Genomic DNA, 19,180 nt, shown 5'->3' with positions numbered 1-19,180 from the left:
AGCTGGTAGGTGTCCAGATAAGAGCAACCAAAATGAAGCTTTATGAGAAATGGCTGAGGGAGCAAGGTCAGTGGTTCTCAACCTGTGGGTCCCCAGCTGTTTGGCCTACAACTCCCAGAAATCCCAGCCAGTTTACCAGCTGTTTTGATTTGTGGGAGCTGAAGGCCAAAACATCTGGGGACCCACAGATTGAGAACCACTAAACTAGGCAGAGGGGATATGATAGCCATGTTTATATATATGAAAGGATTCCATATTCAAGATGAAGCCAGCTTGTTTTACTCTGTTCGACTACGACATGGAGCAATGGATACAAACAACAATAAAAGGGAATCCACCTCAAACTAACTATGCCGATGAAGGAAAATTATTTGATCAACTTCAAGAGAGATCAGGATTGTTTGTAATTCTTTGACAACCATAATGGGGGCAAATGTCAACTGTAGGATTTATGAATTCGAAGAGTGTTAACCAAAGTAGGAGTGTGTTTATATAATTGGTCAGACCTCACCTAGAATAATTCTGTGTCCAGCACAATTAAAAAAGGATATCAACAAGCTGGAACGTGTCCGGAGAAGGGCAGCTGAAAAGATCAAAGCCCAATGAGGAGAGGTTTAGGAAGCTAGATAATATTTAGCTTGAAGAAAAAAAAAGCTGAGAAGGGGCATGGAAGCTCTGTTTAAATATTTGAAACGATATCACATTGAAGAGAAGACAAACTTGTTCTCTGCTGTTCTGGAGACTCAGACTACAAAGGTTGGAGATATATATATAACTACTCCCTGGTAGTTATCACCTACAAGAGTTTAGGAAAGCCTGATGATGGTTTGCATCTTATTTGTATGTTTGCTCTTCTGAGTCACGTACACACTCTTTTTCAAGGCAGGCCATTCTTCCTGATACCATGTAGAACTCTATTTTCCTTAGGAATTTGAACATGTGTGTGATTCTGCACAAGCTGAGAGTAACCATCTTTTATACCTTTGACTTAAATTTGTTGCTGTTGTCTGCTAGTCTCTGTGGCTAGTCTCTCTGTTCTGGCTTCTGCCTTAGTAAGACATAAGCTCTGCTCACATATTCACCAAATTTCATATTTTAAATCCAACATAAAAGGGGTAGAATAATAAGGGATATAAATCATCACATCGTGAATGTGAGTTTCATAGAACTATTTCCATGTCTGTTAGTTAGTATGGTTTGTATATGTGTGTGTAGGTAGGTCTGTAATTTGTTGCAATAACTAGAGTGAAGCTGCGTAGTTTTAAGATTATATATCTATAAGGAAAAGGTTTTCCCCTGACGTTAAGTCCAGTCATGTCTGACTCTGGGGGTTGGTGCTCATCTCCATTTCCAAGCCGAAGAGCCGGCATTGTCCATAGACACCTCCAAGGTCTCATAATGTGCACCTTGCTTATCCACTATTGCAACCTCATTGTTTTTAATTTGATGTTTTAATTCTGTGTTGTGTTTTTTTACCTATTGTGTATATTGTATTATTGGTTTTTGTTTTTGTCCTTTGATGTTTTATATTTTATCATTGCTTGAATTTTGATTTTGCTGTAAGCCGCCCCGAGTCCCCTTCGGGGGAGATGGAGGCGGAAATATAAATAAACTTATTATTATTATTATTATTATTATTATTATTATTATTATTAAGGTCATGTGGCTGGCATGACTGCATGGAGCACCGTTACCTTCCCGCTGGAGCGGTACCTATTGATCTACTCACATTGGCATGTTTTCAAACTACTAGGTTGACAGTTGCTGGAGCTAACAGCGGCCGCTCACACCGCTCCTGGGATTTGAACCTGGGACCTTTCGGTCTCCAGCTCAGTGCTTTAACGCACTTCGCCACCGGGGTTTATATGTCTATACAGATAATTAAAATGAACATATGTATGTATGTGTGTGGCTGGGATGTCCACTTACAAAGACAAGCTCCCCCTTCCACAAATAACTATAGCTCCAACTACTCAGGAGACACCAGTAGCACTCCCTCCACAAACTTGTACAAGAGCCCTGCCAATGTCCTCCACAAAGACCTTACTGCCCACCACCCAAGTGAAGGCCTTCATATGGGGATAATTTCATCCTAGATTTTCTGTGTTTCCTCCACCACAGACATCCCAGTGTTTTTTACTCTCTCTGTTGGTGTGGAATTTGCATGACCCTGCCTTTCCCATAACCCTTTCCTATTCCTCTCTATGGCACACAGCAAACAGAGGAATTGATCAGCAACTGAACATACTGAAGAGGTTTGGGGAGAATTCACAAGGATTTATAGATACTGGGATGTATAGTTCACCTGCAATCAATGAGTACTCATAACATCACCAAAGATGAAATTGGACCAAACTTGGCACACAGAGCCCCCATGACCAGCAAAATATACTGGACGTCTTTGGGGAAAATTCACTTTGATTGGGGGGAGTTGTAGTTCACCTACATCCAGAGAGCACTGTGAACCCAAACACCGATGGATCTGGACCAAACTTGACACACATACCCAATATGCTGAAATTTGATTACTGGAGTTGGAGTTGTAGATCACCCACAACCAGAGAAACCATGACCTCCACTGATGATGGACCTGGACCAAACTTGGCACACAGAACCCCCAGGACTAACTCAACCTACTGGAGGGATTTGAGGGGACTGACTCACCATGGTGGGAATTGTAGTTTACCCTACAGCCAGAGAGCACACTGAACCCCACCAATGAAGCATCTAGAGCAAACTTGCTCAACATAACAAACTATAAGTACTGATGGAATTTCACAGGGTTAACCTGGCATGATATGAGTTGTAGTTAATCCACAACCTTATGCATTTTGTACAATTAAAAAATGACCTTTTCAAGCTAGTATGGTAATAACATCTTATGTCTTTGTATTATTTTTTGTTTTTCTATTATGCTTTCTTTTATTGTGTCAAATAAAAATAAAAACGGTTGAAAAAAGATTGTCCATGTAAATGTTAGTATGAACTTTCCAATGGTAAAAATGTTTAATGGTGGGATACGCTACCTGAAAATGTGGTGGAATCTTCTTCTCTGAAGGCTTCTAAATGGATGGACATCTTTCAGGAGTGCTTTGTGTATTCATGCATGGTTGGGCTAGACTTTTCTTATGGTTCCTTCCAGCTCTATGATTCCAGCTTCTAAAATATAGGCTAGTCTTCGACAAACATCAGGAAAAGAGATTTCATCTGAATTTTAGGAACAACTTCCTGATGGTAAGTGCAGTTCAAATGTAGAAGATGCCTCGGTGTGGTGGAGTCTCCTTCTCTGCAGATTGTTTAAAAAGAGCCTGGATGGCCATCTGCCAGGAATATTTTGATTGTGTATTCCTGCAAGACAGAAGGGGTAGGACTGGATGACTCTTCATGTTCCTTTTAACTTTAGGATAGTGAGAATCTATTATTCTATTTTTTCCATTTTTTGGAGACAAAGTTATACCCAAACCAATATTAAAAGTTCCAGCAGGCTACCTCATTTTCTGATATTAAGGATCAAACATTCAAGAAGATGCATGGCTAAAGCTATTAACCAATTACCTCCACAGCCACCAGACTTATAAATTAATTATACAGTAGAGTCTCACTTATCCAAGCTAAATGGGCCGGCATCATGAGATGTAACCAAAAGATGCACATTTGACAGAAGAAAATGCAAACCAAGCAACAAAACTACTTAGTAATCATGGCAAGTATAGCAAACAGCACCACTCAGTACGGGTTGAGCAATGAGCATCCAAAATGTGTTCTCATAGATAGCTAGGATAGTGACATATTTGCTTTATGATAATTCAGTGTACACAAACTTTGTTGTATTCACAAAATTAATTTTAAACATTGTAGAAAATTGCATTCAGGCCATGTATACAAAGTATATATGAAACATAAATGAAAATTATGTTTAGAGTTGGATCCCATTTCCAAGATCTCTCTCTCCCTATGCAAATACAAGTATTTCAAAACTTTGGGGGGGGGGACCCAAATCCTATACACTACCGGTCACAAACATTTCAGATAAGGGATATTCAACCCCTTTGCTATTACAGTGGAGTCTCACTTATCCAAGCTAAACGGGCCAGCAGAAGCTTGGATAAGCGAATATCTTGGATAATAAGGAAGGATGAAGGAAAAGCCTATTAAACATCAAATTAGGTTATGATTTTACAAATTAAGCACCAAAACATCATGTTATACAACAAATTTGACAGAAAAAGTAGTTCAATACGCAGTAATGTTATGTTGTAATTGCTGTATTTACGAATTTAGCACCAAAATATCATGATATTTTGAAAACATTGACTACAAAAATGGCTTGAATAATCCAGAAGCTTGGATAAACGAGGCTTGGATAAGCGAGACTCTACTGTATATAGATGGAGCATGTTGCATATTAGGCAAAGGCTATCACATCCTATAACAAACAGATAGATGTATTTCGTTACTAAGATGAACAGCTGTGTTAAAAACACATGATCATCATCAAAATTGATAATCCAGTTCTGGATCAATTCTGGAGTTTTTTTTTTAATGTGCTTTTGGGGGGGAAATCAGCAAGAGAAAAAGGCCAAGATTCTTGTCAGCCAGTTGAAACAGAACCATCTACATATGCAACCTGATTGGCTAATGTTGCTCTGGAATTGAACTTTCCAGAAACAAGGAGCTGCTAGACAAACAATAGCCTTGCGTCCATGACACTTTTTGTCAGCCAATAGCAAAAGAGGATTCCATTATCTTATGTCATACTATGAGTTCCAAGGAAGAGTTGGTTAGAATCGCAGTGTGAGGAAGGTACTAAAGGGAGACAAGGGTAAGCATTGCGTGATGGGTGGGAAATGTCTCATGGGTGTGTTGATATCCTTTGTTTTTGAACCCGAGTGTTGAAATGTGAAATTATTCTATGGTCCCTAAGTTTAGATCTTCTTTTAACTTGGCTCCAACCATCAAAAGATCTGTCAACCCAGAACTAATCCATTGAGTGGTCTCTGATGACTGGGGCAGTAAATCCGCTTTTAGTCTAAACTTTAGTTATTTGGTTTCACCTTGGATAGTTCTTTTAAAATTTTGACTAAAATCTGGAGCAGAATCACTCTCCAGAGCTGGACCTAGTAATGTAGAGGTTAGGTAAGAAACTAAGAAATACGTTGGTCAGAATCCTTCTAGGAACTTACTTTATCATAGGTAGACTTAAGTCTACAAGGTTTTGAATTGAACAGTTCCAAAGTATCTGTTAGGTATATCCGATCGATGAAAAAAATGTTTCAGTTCTCGTTTCTAAAGTAGTGGGTGCCGGCGCTTTGAAATAGAAACTATTTCCAATTTTTTCACCCAAAAATTTCAGATATTTCCAAAAATTCGTAATGATTCTAAATGTTTCTAAAATGGCGGGCACGCATGCACAATTGCCAAAAAAACCCGGCACCCGGGGGGGACATTTACAGGGCTCTCCCACCCTCATTTCTGGAGCTATCCTCATCGAATTTGGTACAGTGGGAGAACACATTCAACACCCTTAGCTCAACAAATTGAAGAACCTTCCTGTATCCTACAATTTTTGGTGAATTTTCATAACTTTTTATAATACACTATTTTTTAATATTTGAAGAAACCTGTTCCTGGTTTGAAAGACTTATTTCATGTTCAATTGGGTTTTTATCACTGTGAAATAGACCAGTGACCACGCCAAGCAACATATAGAAGGCCTGATAATGTTTCCTTCCTTTCTTTGCTTTTCCCAGTTATCCTACAGACCCTGTCTGACCCAACCATGAGGACTGCCTTCCTTTTGGTGGTCCTGTTCTTTGCCCTGCTCCTTGTGAGTCCAGGTAAGATGCAAAAAGGTGAAAACCCACCTCTCAATACCTATGGGTCAGATATCATCATTGTAAGATGTCTGTTTTCAGGCCAGCCTCAGGCAGTGGTGGCTGGTGGTTCTCACACCATCAAAATGGGAAATCTGTCTGGATTTCCTTCTGAACTATCCAAGGTGCTGAAGCCCAGCCCCAGAATTAGGTTCACACTCTTGGAGAGTTCCTTTAAACCTCAGAATACTGTAAACAGTATTTGGAAAGATATGATTCAGTACTTGGGATTGTTCTTTTACAGTTCAGACTGAAATCTGGAGCGGACCCACCACAGCAGTGGCATGGCCTCAGTCTAGATAGGAATTATTCTTTTCCCAAAAAGAGGATCAGATGCCTAGAGTTTAAATTCTTTAAAATCTAGTGAAATGCTGCTGGTTAACAGTTTGCAAAGCACAGAAGAACAACTACAGAATTCACAGCTAAAATATATTATAATTATTTATCACCCTGTATCCATAATTATCAGGACAAGGTAACATAACCACACATTTAAAACAGTGGGGGGAACAGTTTACACAGCACACAATATATAAAACCATTTGAGTGGCAACAAAATAATACTGAATCAGTTAAACTACTTTAAGTAAGTAAGTAAGTAAGTAAGTAACTTTATTCTTCTATCCCGCCACCATCTCCCAGCAGGGACTCGGTGCAGCTAACATGGGACAAAGGCCCGAAAACAATAAAGTACAACAATTAAAACATATTACAATGAATAAAAACACAGTAAAATTGACATTATGCAAAACAATACATTAAACCATAAAAACTCATTTAAAGCATAAAATGAGTAAAAATAAAATAAGATGGACCACCAGGTTAATGGAGGGGGATAGTGTGGAGGGGCCATTTGAGCTAAAGTGCAATAGTATAGGTATAAAGTGCTTTGGGGCAAATTTTTAAGACAAATTTAAATCATATATGTGCATGTTTCAGTTTTCATTTTCATTTTTTTGAAAAAACAAGATATTGGTTTTAAATTCCAATGATAACAGGTTGCAACATTCAAGCTTTTATTTTTATATTTTTTTTAAAAAAAAAACAACTTGTATATCAAGAAGTTAGCATTTTAGAATTCTAGCAGCAGGGATGCACAAAATGGATGGTTTTCAGTTAAAAGTATTTTGCACAGACTGAAAAACATTAAATATTCAAAGGACCTCTCCTACCATGCTCTATCTTTCCAGGACCTCATCACACTACAGTAATAGCACTTCAATACCACCACCATGGCATCACCCTAGAAAATCCTGAAATGTGTAGTTTGGGAATAAATTTAAGATCTTTAGGATAAGGATTTGAAGTGCTTTGCCAAATTAGAAATCCCAAGGTTGACTAGGATGCTGCTATGCCAAGTGATGTGGGACTGTATATTATGAAAGGGCTCAAAGTGTACTCAATGAGAAATAACATTTGACACTCCTAAGTTAATATAATAATTAGAGATGTGCAAAACTTCATTTTTAATTAACAAGCCGTATCTAATTCGTAAGTTTTGTATATATGAATGGATATACAAGAAACACGGGTGGGTAGGGGGCGCCCATGCAAAAACTTAAGAATCAAAACTCACCCAATACTTTTTTGTTTGAATTCTGTAATGCTCGGTTTCATTTTCAGTGCAAGCGAGGCAAAACCAAAAAGGAGGCCATTCCTTTTAAATCAAGGACTCTGGTCATGTGGAGAGGAAACCAGCAGAGTGGGACAAAGTTGAGTAAGCTGGGAAATTTTGGAAAATGTAGTTTGGAGCCCTATGCCAGAGACCCTGCCCCAAACTACATTTCCCGAAATTCGGCTCAGCATCAGAAAGCTCCAATTAGGATAGAGGAGAGATTTTTCCCTCCTAGCAGCAACCAGAGTTCCAATAAATTATTGGATCTGCAAAGAGAAGGACTGACTGATACTTCAATACAAGTAAGTAAATCAGTTCTGGGCTGGGAGGAAATCCCTATATTAAAGTTAATATGGTTAATATAAGAAACATTCAATGAGATAGCTCTTGTGGCTAAAAAAATTTTTTGTCAAAACTTTTAAAAATCCCAAAAATCGGTAAATCTATGAATATTTCTGAAACCTGTGAGGAATAATCCTGTTATCTTGTGTCATTGTATTGAAAATTCAAGGAGATAGCTCTTGTAGTTTTCTTTTTAAAATGTTGTTTGTAAAAAATTGAAATTTCCCCAAAAATTCATGGGCACGTGAAACATTCTGAAACTTGATGAGCTAACAGTGGTAAATGTATTCCATAATTGTAGCAAATTTCATGCCAAAAGCTCTAACAATGGGGGAGAAAGACATTCCTGAAGTTTCCCATTGGAACAATTAATTACTTAATGAAAAGTAATGAAAAAATAGTTAACTCATTATAGTTATGATAGAGACCCTGCCCAGTTTCGGAAACACTTTACAAATAATTTTCCCTCCACCTCCTAATTTTGTAATTATTGAAACATTTTTATTGATCTCACAGGCATAACAATAACAATAATAATACCCTGGCTTTCATGTCAAAAATATTTTTGTGCAGGGAGGGGGCTTCCCATTTCTTACTCCTGAAGAAACGGAAGACCCAAAACAAATGGTAGAAACGGTAGGAATGAATTCCACACACAACTTTAATTCACAGCCTGTTACCATTAATGTAGTAGGGGCCGGGCTGTGGCGCAGGCTGGTTAGTAGCCATCTGCAATAAATCACTATGACCAAGAGATCACGAGTTCGAGGCCAGCCCATGTTGGAGTGAGCACCCAACAATTAAAATAAAAAAATAGCCTTGCTTGTTGTTGACTTAAGCAACCCGAAAGACAGTTGCATCTGTCAAGTAGGAAAATTTAGGGACTGCTTATGCAGGGAGGCTAATTTAACTGATTTACAACACCGGATGAGTAAGTACTCTATCAAAAAAAAAAAAAAAAGGACTCGTTGTCACAGTGGATGATGAAGCAGCAGATCCTCCTGCGGCCGGAATCGAGCATACCCTCACAAAGCCAGAAGCTGGGAAGTTAAATAGCCTCAGTGTCTGTCTGTCTGTGTTGTTTGTCTAATAACATTGAACATTTGCCATATATGTACATTGTGATCCGCCCTGAGTCCCCTTCGGGGTGAGAAAGAAGGGCGGAATATAACTACTGTAAATAAATAAATAATTGGGTCCTGAGATAAAACTAAGCTGTCCTGGGAGATACCATAAAGGGCACTGGGGAGAAAACTATCTTTTTACCCCTTTGGATTGGATACTTTGTTCTTCAGTTAGTTCAGAGCAAGGGCAGAATGTGTACATATTCCTTTTCTGGATAATATGTTCCAGCCTGCCCAGCCAGCAGGATTTGGGAAGTTGAGATATAAAAACAAAAATACTTATGTCTTAAGAACTGACAAATTAAGACTGAGAATGAAGGAAGTGCAGCTTAGTATGACATTAAATCGAGCTGTGGAACTCTAACATTAGAAGCATCCAGTGATCATAAGTGCATCTGCAGAGTAAAGTTAATGTTGTTTGACACCACTTTAACAGCCATGGTTCACTGCTATGGAATCCTGGGAATTGCTATTTTACAAGATCTTTAGCCTTCTCTGCCAAAGAAGGATAATATCTCTCCAAACTAGAAATCCCAGGATTTCACAGCATTAAGCCATAGTGGTTAAAGTGATGTTAAACTGTATCAACTCTGTAGACCCAGTCTAGATTTGTACTTTAAATGATCCACCAAAAGCCCCATTTGCACTCTCATATAACCTAGGTTCTGAACCCAGATTATCTGCTTTGAACTGGATTATATGGCAGTGTAGACTCATATAATCCAGTTCAATGCAGATAATCTGGATTCAGAAACTGGATTAACAGATTAATAATATAGTTGGAAGAGACCACATGAGCCATCTAGTCCAACCCCCTGGCACTTCAAAGCACCCCCAACCGATGGACAACCAGCCTCTGTTTAAAAGCCTCCAAAAAGAAGACTCCACCTCTCTCCAAGGCAGTTATTCCACTATTGAAGAGCTCTAACCATCAAGAAATTCTTCCTAATGTTTAAGTGAAATCATTATAGCTGCAATTCAAATCCATGGCTCCCAGACCTGGTCTCCAGAGCAGCAGAAAACAAGATTTCTCCCTCCCCAATTTGACCTCCTTTCAGATATCTACACATGACTATAAGGTTTACTCTCAGCTTTCTTTTCTCCAAGCTAAACATCCAGCTCCCTCAGCCATCCCTCATAAGACTTGACTTCCAGGCCTTTGAGTGTTTTTGCCATTCTGGTCTGGAGACTTCCCAACTTGTTCATATCCTTCTTGAATTTTGTTGCCCAGAGCTGGACACAGGGCAATCCCAGGTGAGGTCTAGCCAAAGTAGAATACACTGGGACTACACATTATTCTTCTATTGGTGATGTCTAGAATGGCATTGACTTTTGGGGTGCTCTTGTTGATTCATGTTCCACTTGTGGTCTACTAAGACTCTTAAATCCCTGTCACATGTATAATTTTCCAGCTAAGTGTTAACCATTTCATTTTCCCCTAAAGGTAGTATTTCTGCCTGTTAAAATGCATTTTGTTAATTTTAGTCCAGTTCTCCAATCTGTTAAGGTCAGAATGGCATTTATAATGATGATGTCTAGGTTTTTTCTCCAGTGGAAACACCCTACTAAACTCAACGAGTGTTCAGTTGTTCAAAAAAGAGAGATCACACTTTTTGCTGTACCCTATTTCCCAGGAGATGGCCAGCGTGTGCCTCGGTTTGTGAGCCACTGCCTCCGGAGAGGAGGGATCTGCCGATATGATGACTGCAGCGAGGGCGAAGAACAGATCGGAACGTGCTACCATCACACCATGATCTGTTGCCGGGACGAAGTGATGTAATGCAGAATGGCAAACCGGCAAGACAGAGAGATCGCCAAAAAAAAAGAGGGTGCCTCTGCTCCCTTCCCAACCCCAACCCGTCCCCAGCCCCATCATGAATGACCCTTGCTAAAAATGATACGCCCATCATAATAAAAAAACTCTATTCTTGCTCTTGCACTTCATGCTTGTTATCTTTCAGCTCCATTCTAGCATAGTCCATTCTTGACTGGTTGTAGTGTCCCTTTAACTTGGCACAAACCTATTTCTAAAACCTAATAAAATTGATGGACTGATTCATATGGCTGTTTTTTGTGTGCAGAAAATTCAAATAGCCTGGTAGCATGCATTCTTCCGAATGTTTTAGAACAGAGCTCTTCAAACTGTGTGTCACAGCATGTTCGTGTGTTGGCTGTAGTGTGTAGGTGTGTCACATGAATATAAATAGAAACCTCTGAGTCTATGTAAAATAACCAATAATGCATATATTTTAAAATATATACAGTAGAGTCTCGCTTATCCAATGTAAACAGGTCGGCAGAACATTGGATAAGCAAATATGTTGGATAATAAGGAGAGATTAAGGAAAAGCCTATCAAACATCAAATTAGGTTATGATTTTACAAATTTAGCACCAAACCATCATGCTATACAACAAATTTGACAGAAAAAGTAGTTCAATATGCAGTAATGCTATGTAATAATTACTGTATTTATGAATTTAGCATCAGAATATCACGATGTATTGAAAACATTGACTACAAAAATGCATTGGATAATCCAGAATATTGGATAAGCGAGTGTTGGATAAGTGAGACTCTACTATAAATGGAAAGTTTTCATGAGTTATGTTGTGTCCCCATACATTTTGTTACTATAATGTATGCATGTGTCCATATCTCCTATAAAAGGTTGGTTTAACCACCGGTTTGCTGATAAAACTGAATTACTGTGTTGTGAAATGATCTATGTCTAAAAGGTGTGTTATCAACATGAAATGTAGAAAAAGATCTGCTTTAATTGCATGGAGAGAATGAATCTATTCCGAAAGACTGCACAGAAATATCTCAATATTCCTATCAATTTATCTAATTGAGAGATCTTCTGTATAAAGGACCGAGCTTCAAAAATTAATTATTGAACTTGGTTTAGGTCCAGCCTACGAACAGATTTTATTCCTGTTCTAACCATGACAGGATGGACAACAGTAAAAAAAAAAAAAAATCAAAATGCAGTGGAGAATTATTCTGTTTTTGTAGAAAAAAATTGTTTTCCTACAATGAGGAAAAATATAAAAGTTTTGCATTAAAAATCCAGTTTTCTCCATGGAGAACAATGTTTTCTGGTGAAGAAATGTGTTTTCTGCAAAGAAGATGAATTTCTTTGAGAGAAAATACTATCTCTGGTGCAGCAAACTACAGGAGATAGATAGATAATAGATAGTAGGTTTGTGCACCAATTCAGACATACCTTCGGCTAATCTGGCCAGACTGGCTTGTTCAGATGGCCGTAACAGCAAGGGCTCAGCCTCCTTTTTTTTTTTTTTGGCACAACAGAACTGTGGCTGTTGAAAACTATCTGCCTTCAGTTACAAATGGAGTGAAAGAGGGAGGTAGCCTCTAGAAGGAAAAGCACAAGGAGGGAAAAGGCAACGCACCATTCCAGGGCCTGAAAATCAAGAGAAAAGGGGCTTATTTAAGGAAGTCCAGTGTAGGATAGATTACTCTTACTTACCTGCCCTGGGAAGTGAGGATTTCTGTCCTCCTGAATCTGGGAAGCTCCCAAAAAATGGATTGTAAACCCCACTGAAATCCAGGACACAGAAACGAATCGCAGTTTACCTGGATTGCACAAGCCTAATCGATACATAGATAGATGATAGCAAAAATGTGTTTTTCACTATAAAATAATAATCCTTTCTTTTAGAAAATAAAGGGCATACTGCAGAGGGCTATTCTTTTTTGCCCTTAGGAGGCAGAAATCTACTACAACTGTCATCACATATGATTGATACAACCCACCCTGAGCTAAAGGCTCAAGGATTTTCTACACCAGGCACTGGGACAGAGTGATCCCTATTCACTGAAAACCACTCTTTCTGGACATAAATAATGCAACCTGTTGCTGGGGAATTTGATGCCAGCCCTCTTACATTGTTCAAGAGCCTGCTCTAGGTCACAGTGACACAGAAGCCATGAGAAACCGGGAAAGGAAAACCTCACCCATTGACACACTCCTCCTTGGACTTCTCCAAGCTCCACCGAAACAACTCTCTATAAACAAAGAAGCTTGCCATTTTGGATTCTCTCACTGCAGTCTTGTATTCGGTGCTTGTGTTTCTTGGTTTACAGCAATGAGGATGTCTTTCCCACGACCAATGCTGCCATTGCTGGGTCTGATTCTAAGTGGCATAGTTCTGGCTGCTCCAGGTAAGATCTTCCAAAATGGTGCTAAAAACTGGATGCATTTTCAACAGGGGGTGCTTCTATACCAGGCATGGGCAAACTTCGGACCTCTAGGTGTTTTGGACTTCAACTCCCACAATTTCTTACAGTCAGTAAGCTGTTAGGAATTGTGGGAGTTTAGGTCCAAAACACCTGGAGGGCTGAATTTTTCCCATGCCAGATCTATACTGTAGTATGAATGCAGTTTGCCATCACTCTAACTGCCATGGTTAAATGCTGTAGAATCATGGAAGCTGTAGTTTTACAAGGTCTTTAGACTTTTCTGCCAAAGAGTTTGCATGCCTCATGTCACTAAAGATCCCAGGACCCCATAGCATTGAGCCATAGCAGCTAAACCGGTGCCAAACTGCATTCGTTCCATAGTGCAGATGCACCTAGAGAGATGGAGAAAATGACTTTTAAGCAACTTGTACGCATTTCAATGAGTCGTTTGCTAAATAAGCTTCTGGAAGTTCCCCACCTCTTGCAAAAATAAATTATGCACAAGCATGAAAACAATAGCATTTTTATTTCCCTTGAGAAAGGAATTATCCACATGTCAAAATACAGTGTATGGGGGAGGGGGGAATGCTGAGATTTTTTTTCTGCATTGGGGGATATTTTTGTGGAAAATTTTGCTTGCAAAAGCAACAATTTTTGTGTCACAAAAAAATCCTTGCAAAGAAATCAGTGTACATATACATGAGACAGTCAGCATGGCATAGTGCCATGAGTATTGAACTATGATTCTGAAGTCCAAGATTCAAATCTGCACTCAGCCATGGTCACCGAAACCTACTGGATCATCTTGAACAAATCACACTTTCTTAACCTTAGTAGAAGGCATAAGAAACCCCCCTTTTGAATACATCTTGTCAAAAAAAACTTCCTAGGAGTATGGTGGGGTATCTTTCTTTGGAGGCTTTTAAACAGAAACTGGATGGTTATCTGTTGGAATGTTCGATTACACTATGCAACAAATTTGAAAAAATCTGTTCCTGATTTGAACGTGTTATTTGCTGTTTAATTGTGTGGTTCTTACTTGCCGGTAGTTGTTATAATCCAGAAACTTCATTTCTGTGCTTGCCCCAAACTTGGTTGAATTGGTTGAGACTATGACATATTCATTGAAAAGCTATAACAAAATGTGCTACAACAGGATGTCCTTCCCGTAAAGACAAAGTTTTTGGAGTTTAATAAACTTTTCCTATGATAAAACCCCAGTGGCACGTTGGGTTAAACCCTTGTGCGAGCAGGACTGATGACTTGAAGGTTGGGTTGCTGACCTGAAGGTTGCCAGTTAGAAACCAACCTGGGGAGAGCACGGATGAGCTCCCTCTATCAGCTCCAGCTTTATGTGGGGACATTTATTTATTTATTTATTTATTTATTTATTTACAGCATTTATATTCTGCCCTTCTCACCCCGAAGGGGACTCAGGGCAGATCATATTGGCCTTTGGAGATACCGTCATTAATTAATCAGTCCCAGAGGGTTTTTAATAATCTATCCCGTTTTTATTATGATTTTACCATTTATGTGTTTTAAATGCAATTTTTTATCCTGTATTTTTGTTTTAATTGATATATTGTATTACTGGTTTATCTTTTTATAGGGTGATATCTATTATGTTGCCTACGTTTTGTTCTATGTTGTTTGGGCCTCTGCCCCATGTAAGCCGCCCTGAGTCCCCGTGGGGAGATGGTGGTGGGGTATAAATAAAGTTTTATTATTATTATTATTATTATTATTATTATTATTATTATTATTATTATTATTGCACACATAAAGGCAAATATTCAATGCCATAACATAGAACAGAGACAGAGACAAACACAGGCACGGGTGGGCCTCGAACTCATGACCTCTTGGTCAGAGTGATTTGTTGCAGCTGGCTGCTAACCAGCCTGCGCCACAGCCCGGACATGAGAGAAGCCTCCCACAAGGATGGTCAAAACATCCAGGCACCCAGGGCAACGTCCTTGCAGACGGCCAATTGTCATACATCAGAAGTGACTTGCAGTATTATATTACTTTTTTTGCTTCTTTTTTTCTTTTTCTTTTCTTCTTCTCATTTTTAATATTCTATGGGTGCATAGGGATGTATTGTATGACTGTACGTATATATATTTTTTATATATTTTTTAAAATCCTTTTCTTTGTTCCTATGGTGTATTAGGGATTTTCTCTTTATTTTCTCTGTTTTCTGATGTATTTATGGTCCCCTCTCCCCTTCCCCCATCACGCGGTGTTCATATCTATGTATTTTTGTGTGAACGTTCATCACTATTCTGTGTCGGAGCTCCCGGTGGCATAGAGGGTTAAAGCCTTGTGACTTGAAGGTTGGGTTACTGACCTGAAGGCTGCCAGGTTCAAATCCAACCCGGGGAGAGCGTAGATGAGCTCCCTCTGTCAGCTCCAGCTCCATGCGGGGACATGAGAGAAGCCTCCCACAAGGATGGTAAAAACATAAAAACATCCGGTCATCCCCTGGGCAACGTCCTTGCAGACGGCCAATTTTCTCACTCCAGAAGCAACTTGCAGTTTCTCAAGTCGCTCCTGACATGGAAAAAAAATGATAGAACCAATTAGGAAATGACATTTATAACCCAGTAACAAAAATCTTATTACATAGTGTTATATCTTCCTGTGTAGCAGAATGGGGATGGATGGACTGGGTGATCCTTGGGGTTTCTTCCAACTCTATGATTCTATGACTGCATCTTATCTACATCTAATGCCATGGGCTGTTTTCTGAAATGCATTTGCTCCTTTTTCACTGGAACAGACTGGACAGAGGAGATATCCAATCTTGTTCAGGAGTCCTTCAAAGGGATGTCCCAAGCTGTTTCCTGGATGATAGAAGTTCTCTCTCTTCCTCTTCCCTTTGGCAGGAACAATCGTGGATGAGAAACCAAGCTGTGACCTTCCACACCATCACTGCAGAGTGGGCTACTGTTCCGAAGAAGAAATCCCCAGCGGCATGTTTTGTTTTGAGCCTGTCATCCTATGCTGCAAATATTGGCCCAAGCAATACAAGAGAATGAAGGAAAAACAGGCCATTGCTCCATTTGGAGAAGTTCTACGTAACCTCCTCTGATGTGAAACAAATGTTGCAAAATGACATGAGAAAACACAGTGACTTCCTTTTGGGGTTCACACCACTGCAGTTGCCAGATGGAAAGACTCTTCAAGAACATTTGTTTAATGTCTCAAGGTGCCTGTTATGCTCGATAAATGCTCAGCCAGGATAATGTATATAGCAAGCTTGGAAGCTTTCTGAAAAGTTTTCCCCATATTGATTGACCACCACAAAAGCCTGTTGCCAAAATTTCTATGTGCTGTACATGCAATTCATGCAGAGTGCTGCTGCTTTCTGAAATAGGCAATTCTAGGTGTTTGGATGTTTTCTAGGCAGCAAAACCAATGTAAACAGAACAGACTTGCAGTTGCTGGAACTTTGCTTATTAAACTTGGTGATACTTGGTGATTCCAATGTCAGTAGAGTGATGATTGGGTATGAGGATTCAGATATAGAATCAGCGTTGGAGAGGGCCTCGTGGGCCATCTAGTCCACCTCCTATGCTCAGAAGAGGATATCTGTAACATTATAGTAAAATATGGATTCATATTCATATCAGTACAGGATATCCAGGTAAAGCAGGGGTCCCCAAACTTTTTAAGCAGAGGGCCGGTTCACAAACTTTCAGACTGTTGAGGGGCCGAATTATCATTTGAAAAAAAAATACAAACAAATTCCTATGCATACTGCATATGTCTTATTTGTAGTGCAACAACAACAACAACAACAACGAAGGAACAATACAATATTTAAAAATGAAAACAATTATAACCAACATAAACCTATTAGGATTTCAATGGAAAGTGTGGGCCTGCTACTGGCCAATGAGACAGTCAAGTTAATTTGGATTGTTGTTGTTGTTGTGTGCCTTCAAGTCATGTCAGACTTTGGCCGAGCCTAAGTCTAAAATTAATATTTACTGCAATTATTTACTACATTTATATCCCACCCTTCTCACCACGAAGGGGACTCAGAGCAGCTGTATGTACATACAATATATTATATTATTAGCATAACACAATATTAGCATTATATATTACTATATTGAACTATACCACTATACTATTATATAATATGTAATATATAACATATAATTATTATATGGTATTATTATTAGTATTATATTGTATAACATATTATTATCAATATTATATGTATATACAATATATTATATTATTAGCATAACACAATATTAGCATGATATATTACTATATTGAACAATACCACTATACTATTATATAATATATAATATATAACATATAATTAATATTATTATATGTATTACTATTAGTACTATACTGTATAACATAAGATTATTATCAATATTATATGTATATACAATATATTATATTATTAAAACTGATATAAAAATATTATATTATAAAACTGAGGGCGGGGGCCAGGTGAATGACCTTGGAGGGCCGCATCCGGCCCCCGGGCCTTAGTTTGGGGACCCCTGAGGTAAAGCATCCCCAGCAAGGAGCTGTCCGGCGTATTTTGGAAGACATCTAAAGATTGAGACCTACCACATCCCTAAGCAATTGGTTTGATTGCTGAACCACTCTTTCTATCAAGGTGCTCCTTCTAATGTTGTATTGACATCTGCCCTCCTGTAACTTAAAACCATTAGACCCTGCCCCTCCTTCTCTGCTATATCCTTTAGATATCTAAAGGGTTCAGTCATATAACCCTTCAGTCTTCTCTTCCTCAAGCCAGACAAATCTAGTTCCTTCAGCCTTCCTTCATATGTTTTGTTCTCCATCCTTCTGATCATCCTTGTGGTTCTCCGAATGTGCTCCAAACTGTCTTAACCCTTCTTAAAATGAGGTACCCAGAACTAAATTCCCATCACCAGCTGAAGACTGAATAGTGCAGAATATAGTGTGACTATTATTTCCTTTGATTAGGAAACATTTCAAGTTAAAATTGGTTAAAATATCATTTGGCTTCTTTGCTGCAATATCACACATTCCATTTAGGATCAACAGTAATCCCAAGATCATTTTCACATGTACAACTGGTAAACCAGGTATCCCATATCCTGGTCTCAACTTTAAAGTCGTGCTACTCAAAAGTGATGATCCACAGACTAGTACCATTGCTGGAACCATTGGCTGGAGATCCATGCTGAGTTTCCTGGAAAACTATGCAAATAGGATAACTATTAAGTACTAATCCCTGTAACGTTATAGTAAAATATGGACAGTTCACCACATCATACAACTTGAGTAAGAATGTCTTCAAGGAACAATATTGCTCAGACTAAAACCCAGAGAATACCCACTGCCACCACCGACTGAAGAGAAAGGGCATCTTGATACATCTCAAGATTCTCCAATGTGAGCACAATACTGAGAAAGATATTGAGGATCCTTTAGGTCATATGTTGCATTTCTAGTTGAGGTGAATGATACTATGATATAGTGTGAGGGAATGTATATACAATACCATCCACCATTATCCATGGGGTGCATTCCAAAACTACCAGTGAATGTCTTTATCTATATTACTTTAAATCTTTGACCAAAGATTGGGACTTGCTTGTTACCTTGGAGGCATCTATCAACTCTAGGATTCATGAGTTAGTCAGGTATTACCAAAAGTAGAAAGATGACTATATAATATTATTAAACGGGAGTAGACTAATAAGGGTTTATAAGCATAAAATAGAGAGTGTGAAATGTGTACATCTGTTTCTTGTTGGTTTGTATTTTGTTGTGTATGTGTATGGGTGGGTTCAGGTGTGTTTCATTTTGTCTTTTTGTTTTGTTATTTTTAATGGCTATTTACGAGGGCTATCCAGAAAGGAGATTACGTTTTGGAATTAAAAATGAACAAAGTATAGGAGAAAACATTTACCATATGCAGTTGAAAGCCACACCCAAATATCACATCTCACGTAGTTGCCATTCAAATCTAGGCACTTACCGTAGCAATGAAT

General features: G+C 38.7%; 2 long non-coding RNA genes across 2 annotated transcripts in view; one reads left to right on the top strand and one right to left on the bottom strand.

The window, feature by feature from the left end:
* LOC103280079 (uncharacterized) overlaps positions 1 to 19,180 on the bottom strand; it is a 69,091-nt gene that overhangs the window by 35,874 nt on the left and 14,037 nt on the right. Inside the window, exon 2 of the long non-coding RNA XR_010002517.1 lies at positions 3,027 to 3,348. This is a non-coding gene — a long non-coding RNA (uncharacterized LOC103280079). The remainder of the gene's footprint in view (positions 1 to 3,026; positions 3,349 to 19,180) is intronic.
* LOC134295521 (uncharacterized) lies at positions 12,252 to 16,647 on the top strand. Its single transcript, XR_010002126.1, has 2 exons — positions 12,252 to 13,142; positions 16,052 to 16,647. It is a non-coding gene; the product is annotated as an uncharacterized LOC134295521 (long non-coding RNA).

This window comes from Anolis carolinensis, chromosome 1, assembly GCF_035594765.1.
Source record: "Anolis carolinensis isolate JA03-04 chromosome 1, rAnoCar3.1.pri, whole genome shotgun sequence".
In the NCBI taxonomy this organism is placed as follows: Eukaryota; Metazoa; Chordata; class Lepidosauria; order Squamata; family Dactyloidae; genus Anolis; species Anolis carolinensis.
This window is presented reverse-complemented; position numbering and strand designations above follow the sequence as displayed.